Consider the following 9,459-nt stretch of genomic DNA (forward strand, 5'->3'; position numbering starts at 1 on the left):
GGATGGAATAAAGACTGTAGTGCATTTAGTCACCTTGAGCATTACTTATTTATTTGTACTGCAATAGCATCTGAGACCTCTAGCCATGGAGTATGACCCCTTTGAGTTGGAGCTATAGAACACAAAATGAGAAGACTGTCCTTAATATAGTACATAAAAAGACAATGCTCCTAGAATTTACAGCCTACACCCCAAGACGTCTGGTTCTTGCAAAGTGCAGGGGGAGGGGCAGAACTAGTTAAGTAAGACTGTCCCGTTTAACATATAGTCATTTTTCACTGTAAACCTACACACACATTAAACTAATGAAGGAACAAACCACGCTAAAAAAGTAGCAGAAGTCAAACAGGAGGATTATAAGGTTTGCAATGAAAAGAGAAGAAAAATGGATATTAGAAGTCTAAGGAGTGTATTAGTGAGAATTATGTCAAACAGTTATAAACCCAGTTATGTAACCTGAAAAGATTATGAAGCCCATGACAGCAAAACCAAAACAGCTACCTCAAAATGCCTGGGCAGATGATTTTTATGAAAACCTTGGACCCATTGTGGACACAAGGCATTGAGCTGTAACAGGTAAAATGACAGAAGTATTTAAATCCTCAAAGCAAGGGTGGTCCTTCTGCAAATACAACTCAACCTGGGCAGCCACAGGGAGATTTGCTGATGTGAAGTGGTTGAGAGAAGAATGGCATGCTGTCCCAAGTGACAAGAGCCTTTAGAAGTTGAGACCACAGGGTGTGTAGAGATTGCAGGGGAGAAAAGATGACTGTCATTAAACAGGAAGTGTTCTTGTATCGGTTCACTCAGTCTGGTTGAAGTGATTGTTTAGCTGGTGCAGTGATGGCAGAGATGGCCTTGTCAGTGACACTGTGCATTGGCCTGGGCTTTCCTAACAGCATTTCTGCTGCTTGCAGTAAGTGAAGCTTTATAAAACATTTTGGAAGTGTACCATTGGTGAAATGTGCAGAGAATGGCCCGTGAATCCCATGCTTGCAGGCATCTGCTTCCATATCACTGCTAAAATCATTTTCACTCCATGTTCTGTTCTGACTCTTTGAACGTGTTCAAATGATGTATTGGCTTCCAACTATATTGTCAGTTCAGCAAACAGTAATCAACTTAATATTTACCATCCTGTCATGCAATAATACTTTGAAATTCTTTACTGGTTTGGGGCTGCTGAAATATGCATATACATATTAATGCATGCAATACCACACTTGGAAGAAAGGTATACAGTAATTGGAAAGGCAGCTCACGAGGTTATTGAATGAACAGCGATCCCCACAGATCACCTTCCTGTGCAACTTTCATCTCCATGAACACACTCTTTAGTTATTCTGCTGATTCCTCTCAGCAGGAAAAATCCATTAAATATTTAATTACAGTGTTCAATATATTAGGTAAGTGAACTATTCTAAGTAGTGCTAGCTTAACATTACATGCTGTATCTTAACGTTCTGCACAAAACAGTGTTGCAATGATATGCACATTATTGGAGATTTTGTTCTATTTGCTTACGAACAGTAAAAGCAAAAAGAAAATTAATACCAAAATTAGGATTTCTCATCTAAGCATACTCCTTTTAGCTATTATTTTTTAATCAATTCAAGAGGAGATGCATGAACTCTGGAAACTGCTGGAGCACTAATAGGTGGGCATTGAAGTGAGGGGGTTTTTTGCTTGTTTGCATTTTTAAGTGGAGCATGAATTCATTGGTAGAGAATGAATGAAACAGAGGTAAAACAGAGAGGGGGGCAACTTGGCAATACTGAGAAACAACATTTAACCTAAGTACAGCACAAACCATTGCTTCAGAACTGCCAGCAAATCTTGCCGACCTCAGTCAATTCCCAGCAATTAGGGATGACATACACCGTAATGTTTGGAATATACAGGGAGAGGAAAGGAAAGAGAATCAAATTGCTGTACATTTTGTCACAGCTGAGGTATGACAATTGCCAAGGGCAAGTGTTTCTGAAGATAAACTGATAGGCTGCAGTTGAAACAACTGCTTCCGACAAGGAAATATTAGAGGCCAAAAAAAAAAACCCAAAACCCCGATCTTCAGGGGACGAGTATTTTCTCTGTTTGTAACATTAGCTAAACTATGTGCACAAAGCAAGATCACTGCATAGGAAATTCTTGCAACTGCAGCACCATGTAAAATAAAAGATGATCTAACCCAGAAACTTGATTTCCTGGGCTGACATAGAAAACATTCATCAAAGGTTAAATAAAAGATTTTAACTTCCTAATATTGGAAGACAGGGACAATTGGGTTCAGTCCTACAAAGTCCAAAGAACTGGGGATAAGATGCCAGAACTGACTAACAGAAAGCTATGATTAAAAAGAGGGATAAACCTCAATATTTTTTTAATCAGGAGCTCAGTGCTATGGAAACAGACAGCTGTTAGATGTTTTAGATTTTTGTCCCAAAACTTACTGGCTTCAATAGGTGACTTTCCATTATTTGCAAGGAGTACTGGATCGGTACTCTGCTCAATTATTTACCTATCAATCAGCCTTATTCCTGATCTCTTATTAGAAGCAGGCTGACATTTGCACAGAGAAAATGACAGAAAAAAATTAGAAGAGGAAAACAGCTAATAAAAAATAATGAAGAAAAAAAAAAATCACATCGCCTACTTTTTTCTCTTGTCAACTGGAATCCCCTTACAGTTCCAGTAATCCAAGTGGTAAGTACTTCCTCACATTGCCAAAAATGCAAAGATGTTAGAGAATTTTGCAAGTCAGCCATGTATCGGAAAATCCCAGCTGATTTAACTTTGATAAATGTCTTTTATAATAAGAGCAAATTTATTCCTTTTTCTACTGTAATGCTTTTGGGGGGGGGGGGGGGGTTTTTAAGCAGGGGTCTTATAAGCACTTATAAGCACCAAAACATTCTGAAAAAACGAGGAATGCAGAGCCTTATTGCAAGCAGACATGGGAAGATTTGCCAGCTGCCCAATTACCGTTTTGGAAATAAAGCAGGTTCTGGAACTAGATCATCTACAACTTTGAACAAACCCAAAAAGTCCCTGATCTTGCAGGGGGAAGCAGTTTGGACCAAATTGAAAGAAAACCTCCCAAAGTTTTTCTTCCAAGAGGATCAGATGTTAATGCTTCCCTCAAAAACAGTTCTTTCTAAATAAATAAATAAATAAGGCTGAATACAAACAGCTATTTTCCATACAACCTTCTGAAACACAGGCAAGAATGAAGGACAAGGTCAGCAGGTTTCATGATTATTACAGACAAAGAAAAAAGAAAAAGCTACAACCAGATACTGTTAAAGATACTATTGGTTTAAAGCCAACTCCCCTTCTTCAAAGGGTAATAGAAACGTGCTGGCCCCACAGGGAAATTGAAAATCTTCTCATCTTTGTGCTATAATCTTCTTGGTTTTAGTCTTCCAGGGCCATAAATCACTGCTTAGCACTGTGACACAGCCTTCTGTAGAAATACCATCACTAGCCTGGGCTGAATGTGTCCTGGCCTAGCCTTAGACAAGGATCATTTTAGGCAAGAGGGAAGCCATCAGATGCACGTGTTCATTTAGGACAAATATAACGAGACTTGTGTATCAATCCACATAAACAAGCTAGTCTTATTTGTATGTACAGGCACTGCAGCTGCTCACTTCACCAGGATTCTGAGGATAGCATTTCGTCCAAGATCATATTCTCTAAGTTTACATCTCAATAATCCAATTTAAATGTACGAGAACTAATTAAACCTAGTGGATAACGATAGTAACAATAGTACATAGTAATTTATAGCATTTTCTATCTTCAATGCACTTTACAGGCATAAACTAATTAATGGATAACATGAATTTAAAAATCAATGCATGAGCATAGCATATGATTAGAATTAACATTTCAATTACTCTCCTTCTCTGACCACTACATTTACAAAATGCTGCTTATTTCTTTGCACGTATGTGTAATAATTAAAAAGGATTCTGTACAACTTATTACAAAGTAATTATAGAGTTTCTAAACCATTCTATACACTCAATGAGAAATCACATCTGCTCTCTTACTCTCCTCAAAATTCTGCCTTTTTAGTTGATTTCCACAGACCCCTATTAATGTAATCTCTTTTTCTTAAACTTTGCTCATGCACAGGGGATTCCGTGCAGTAACTTCAATCCTACAGCAGCTATGCCACACCAGAAACAAGGTGAAGCTCCTCAGGAAAAGCCACTGGAGCTGCCGTTACCCTGGGACTGAAGTGCTCACATGCAGACTTGGGAAGTTCCAGGGACCAAATCCCCATCGCTTCTTTCCATGTGGCAAGTACTCTCACCTGACTCCTAGTGATTGCAGCCTTGACTGATATACCTCAAAAATCACCATTTCTAGTGCCGCTAGTGCTAAAACAAGAGCAGTACAGAGCTTGCCATAGGCTAACTGCTCTGGACCTGCTTTCTGGGACATTTTTTTTTTTAGCCTGAGCCTTCTGATTGCGCCACAGCAGATTAAATGTAATGCAAGTATATCTGTGCAGGGGCCAAACATGGAAGTCTTCCACTAGGAGGAATTGAGGCTTTCAGAAACACAAAACAAAGACACATTTTGGCAACTCATCTTCCCCTGCTGCCAATTTAAATCTTACAGTTTAAAATTACTTCCTTTCAACATCTGTTGTTTTTGTGGCTAACGGATTGACCTTTTTGAGAAGGGAAAAGTTCTTTCTGGTTTTTTTTGCAGGCCACTGGTCTGCACAGATGTCAGACCAAGTGCCTGGATAACTCACGGTTATTAGATTTTTCCAATAGTTTTCAAGGGTTTTCAGGTACTAAAACCAAACCAAAACAAAAATCCCCAAAGCTAGAAGCACCCATATACACTAGCTGTCATACACACCCTACAAGAAAAAGAAACCTGCCTCAGCTGGCAGGGTAAATATATTTGCCTTTCCTCCACAACAAGAATTTGCAGCACAGCGTCTCACTGCTGATGCCTTCCTACCACTGCCCTCTCCATCTGCAGAGTTTCAGTTTGTCCTCCTGCTGTTTCACACACCTTTTTAATGAAAATTAATTCATATTGCAGCATTTTTCCTGCTAGATGTGTAGGCTGAGACCGTCTTTGCTCTGCTGTTTGTTCTCTGTCTTTCTTTATGGACCAATGCAAATTGCCCAGCTAGACTTTCCTGTAAGAATCTGGTTTTTTTCACATGTCCCCGCATAATTGTCAAGCATTACATTTGAACTTGTAAGTGTAGAGGGACAAAAGCATTTATCCAGCCTGATGGTTACCTCTTTCAAATTACTTTTCTGCTCATGTCTTAACTCTTTAGCTGGCTGTAGAAGGCCCTGAGCAGCCGGTACCCATTCTAACTTGTCTTTTTTGGTGCTAGTTACATGTTTCCAATCAATGAAATCAATAGCACACTTCTCATGTTTTCCTTAATACATAAATAAATATGGATCTAATGATTCCAGTGTACAGGTTGAGGTGACAAAGAAAGGGGAGCACAACAGTGAATGCCAACAGAAATCACTCAAACCCTGCTGAATAAAGTTCTTACTAATAATTCAATTATCAGATTCTTTTTTTCATTTAAATTAATAAAATACCCATAAACTTCTAACAGGAAAGGCCAACACTGATTTTAATCTTGCTTGTTACATCATTTGCTTCTGACTAATAGGGCTGCAAATACCCATTCTTCTGTTAGTTAATTTTTATTATTATTCTTTAAAATGGAATATTTCTTTAATTTAGAGAGAAGCTAGCTGGTGAGATCTACATAGCAATATTTCAAGTTCATTGCATTTTACTTTCAGCCATGAAAAAAATCTGTACAACTATGAAAACAAGTTTCAATCAAGATGCAATTGATCACTTCAGAAAAGCATTTCTGTACAAACTGTGGAAGAAAGAGCTGTGTTAATAAAGATTTCTGGACCCTGAATGGAAATTCTCATTGGTAATTCTCACTAGCAGGATGGTCCTAAACCCCTAATAGTAGGGGTGAGGAAGATTTTACAATAGCAATAGTGAGGCAAATGGGTTGAAATAGAAAAAAAAATAAATCCATTATTGCCACACTGAGACAGAACTGGGAAGCTGAAACATTTGGTTGCTACAATGTAGGAATCAGATTTAATGACAGAATTTTCCAGGCAAACATCAGATGGAAGGATTCCTGGTACTCTGACATGGAGCCCACTCCAGGAATCCACCTGAATCCATCCATGTGTGCAGTGACTACTGCTGCTACTATTGTTCTGTGACCTCTAAAGAAGATAATGAGGGACCACTGCCCAACTTCTAAAGCACGGGAAAACATTTTTAGAAGAGCAAGCAAGTTTGTCCCATCTAGGTAGGCTTGGGAGAGTTACTGGAGAATAAATGAGCACTGGAGAGGAATAATGCTCTGAGGTAAAGAGATGATTTTTAGACAAGATTCAGGCACTGGCCCAGAGCACAAGGAAATTTCCATTGCTGTTAGTACTGTACGTCATCCGGATAAATAAAGGCCTTCCTAAGCCATCCCCTTCCCATTGCCTTTCAGAAGTACTGCACTTACAAAAAGCAGTGAAAACCTGAAGACTGCAGGAAATGCAAAGTACTTCTCTTTTATTAAAAAAAATGTTCTAAAGGAAAGAGGTATCATACAGAGAAATATTTCATAAGAAATTATAGCCTTATAGCTATCCCATTTTGCTTTTCCATTTATCATTTCTACCCACCTGCTCTCCCACCCACACACCCCCAGCATTATTAACGCTTATGAAAGAGCATAAAGTTCTCATAATAAAGAATGTTTTTGTCCATTATCTAGAGAATAATATAGTTCATTCAATATGTTTCCTTGGAGGAAAAAACATTTTGGTTTGCTGTAACTAGATGCTCTTTCTCGGGACAATACATTGCACTAAGTACCTGATCTTCTTTTGGTTTTAAAAGGGTACAAAACAGTTCTGCCTGGAGACAGTGATTTTCATTGTGGTGATGCTCACCCACAGACAGTGTCAGGTGTGCTGTTCATTACATATCATCATCCTATACCATGTGTTATGTGTAGAACAAGGAGATATATTTTTGATCCTAAAAGCTGATTCTGTTCTTTTTATCTCATTACAGAAAAGACAGATGTGCTAAGGCTCAGGGTTTTGTACCCAAAACCTACTTCAAGGATATGCTTTGCTGCCATTTGTTGTTTGCTTCTGGAAAGCTCTCTATTAGGCAGAAATTTGGTGATGTCACTAAAGCATATACTTGCAAAACAACCTAAATATGCATTTGCTTTTGCTAAGGTTAAGGCTAGACTACAAATCTGGCAGTCAGTTGTGGAGCCAGGGATTTCGGCTGACAGTGCTTTACCCTAATATCTACAAGCTTAATGTTATGCTAAAAACAGCAGGAGCATCTCAGGTACGCAAGAATGTTTTGGCAGGAGAGGGGAGAGGCAGTTCTTGATGCAGCCGACATTCAGGCAGTTCAGCGGTCTCTAAATGGAAACCAAAGTTTTGATGTGCCCATGGTAGCAAAATGACAGCCAGCGCTGAACATGGAAGCATTGGTACAGAGTGCTAGTGCCAGCTGATAAAATTGGTGGCCATCCTCAGCATTACCTAAAAGTACTGAGCAGTCTTCAAGGTTAAACAGTCCTCTGTTATTCCGCTTTATAGTAATCTAGTCTAGAAGGAGACAGGCAGAGGTAACTATAGCAAGGACTGCATCAGAAAGAAAAGTTTGCAAAACCTTGCCCCATGGAAGCTGGAAGTACCTACACTGAAGTTAAGGCTGCCATCCAGGAATTCAGGACTGTTAACGTAACAAAACAAGACTGTAGAATATTGCAACCTCTTCAACAAAAGGAGCTGATATGATTCCCCATAGTGCTTCCAGTGCTTTTCATTCCTATATACCTAATTTCCAAACTGAATTCATGTCATCATGCTTTCCTAGGGGTGCCCTCTCCTTAGTAGCCTTACAAACACAGGGAAACAAAGGAAATTCAGCTTGCATGTTGCAAGGAGCGCTGGCAGAAAGCTAAGTGCCTGTTGGATAGAATATGGTACTGTTGTTCCCCAAACTCTCACACACACTGAGCCAGGAAGGCAGCCTAACGATTTATTGGGAGACAACAGAGATCTACCTTGTGAGAGTCCTCAGAGAGTATTTAGCAAGTAGGGGAGAGTCCCCTAAATATCACGCCCCCAAAGTGCAAGAAACAATTGCATAGCAGCCTCATCTGTCCATGAGAGGTACTGCATGAGAAGTAGAGAAATAGCAGTAGAGTGGCTTCAGTCACCTTAGTGAATATTTCATGGATTTGTTATTTAGTGAACATTTATTAAACCCCCCCCCCCAAACCACAAAACTGAGTTATTCACTGAAATTTTCAAAAAAAACTCTGAGTTAGCACTGAAGTTACAGAAATTAGAAATAAAATAGCAATTCAAATTATTGTACTGAGGAGCCAAGAGCTACATTTCCCTCTACCTTTTATCTACTTAAGTCAAATACAGCTTAAATAAACTTTCTCTATGCCTGGCTTTGATTGGAAATGCTGCCCCAAAACTTATCTTCCTTAGTTTTTGCTACCTACCTCAATGTGCTTGCATGGAGCCGCCCACTGTGCACGCTCCGTGGGGAGAGAGATGCTCTGAGAGAAGATGGCTCAGCTCTCCAAGAGCCCTCAGGATGCGTCTTCAGACCCTTAGGGACAGCGGGCTGAGGGGCAACCTGGTCCAGGCCACCTGTGCCCACGGGGCTAGGGCTGGGGATGCCCACAGGTTAAATGGGGCAAACGCTGGCCTTGCTTCCAGCTTAGGAGAAGTAGATTCCTGTCAGGGAGAGCTCAAAGAGCATGTGACTTCCAGCACCAGACACCCACACCGTGAGTGCTGGAAGCCCAGCCCTGCGTGGGGATAACCGTGAGTCTGGTAATGGAAAGCCGGTTCCCTTCAGCGAAATCCCTGCCTGCGTTATCTCAGTTAGAGACAGTGGAAGATGACCGGGCATCGCACCTGAGAGAGATGCTTCACAGAAAGCAGAGAGGACAGCTTCACAGAGCTAAAATTTTCATCTGGGGCTGAAAGCTTGGCTCTCCCTTTGAGAAACTTAAAATGTAAGGCGGGGCAAACGTGCGTGACATGTAACACAGCATCGGTCAGATCACCTAACTTTCAAAATACCTTCTGCCTGCCCCAGCCAGTGCCCTTGACTGAACAGCCTTCACGTTTGTCCCTCTCTCCACCAAATCTCCTCACGATTCACGCCCCTGTGTACTCCGCAAACGGAGGATGGAGGGTGCTGGCAGGCTCCCACTCCCATGAAGGAAGAAGCACAGGCCTGCCGCCGCCCGCCCGCTCTCTCAGAGGAACCGGCGCCAGCAAAGCCCGACGCGGCCTCTCGCCTCACCGCGAAGCAAAAGCCCGGGCGCGAAAACCGGACACCGGCCGCTGGCAGCCGCTGCACCTGCGC

The sequence above is a fragment of the Haliaeetus leucocephalus genome, unplaced genomic scaffold (genome assembly GCF_000737465.1).
Source record: "Haliaeetus leucocephalus isolate CR32 unplaced genomic scaffold, Haliaeetus_leucocephalus-4.0 Scaffold450, whole genome shotgun sequence".
Taxonomy (NCBI): Eukaryota; Metazoa; Chordata; class Aves; order Accipitriformes; family Accipitridae; genus Haliaeetus; species Haliaeetus leucocephalus.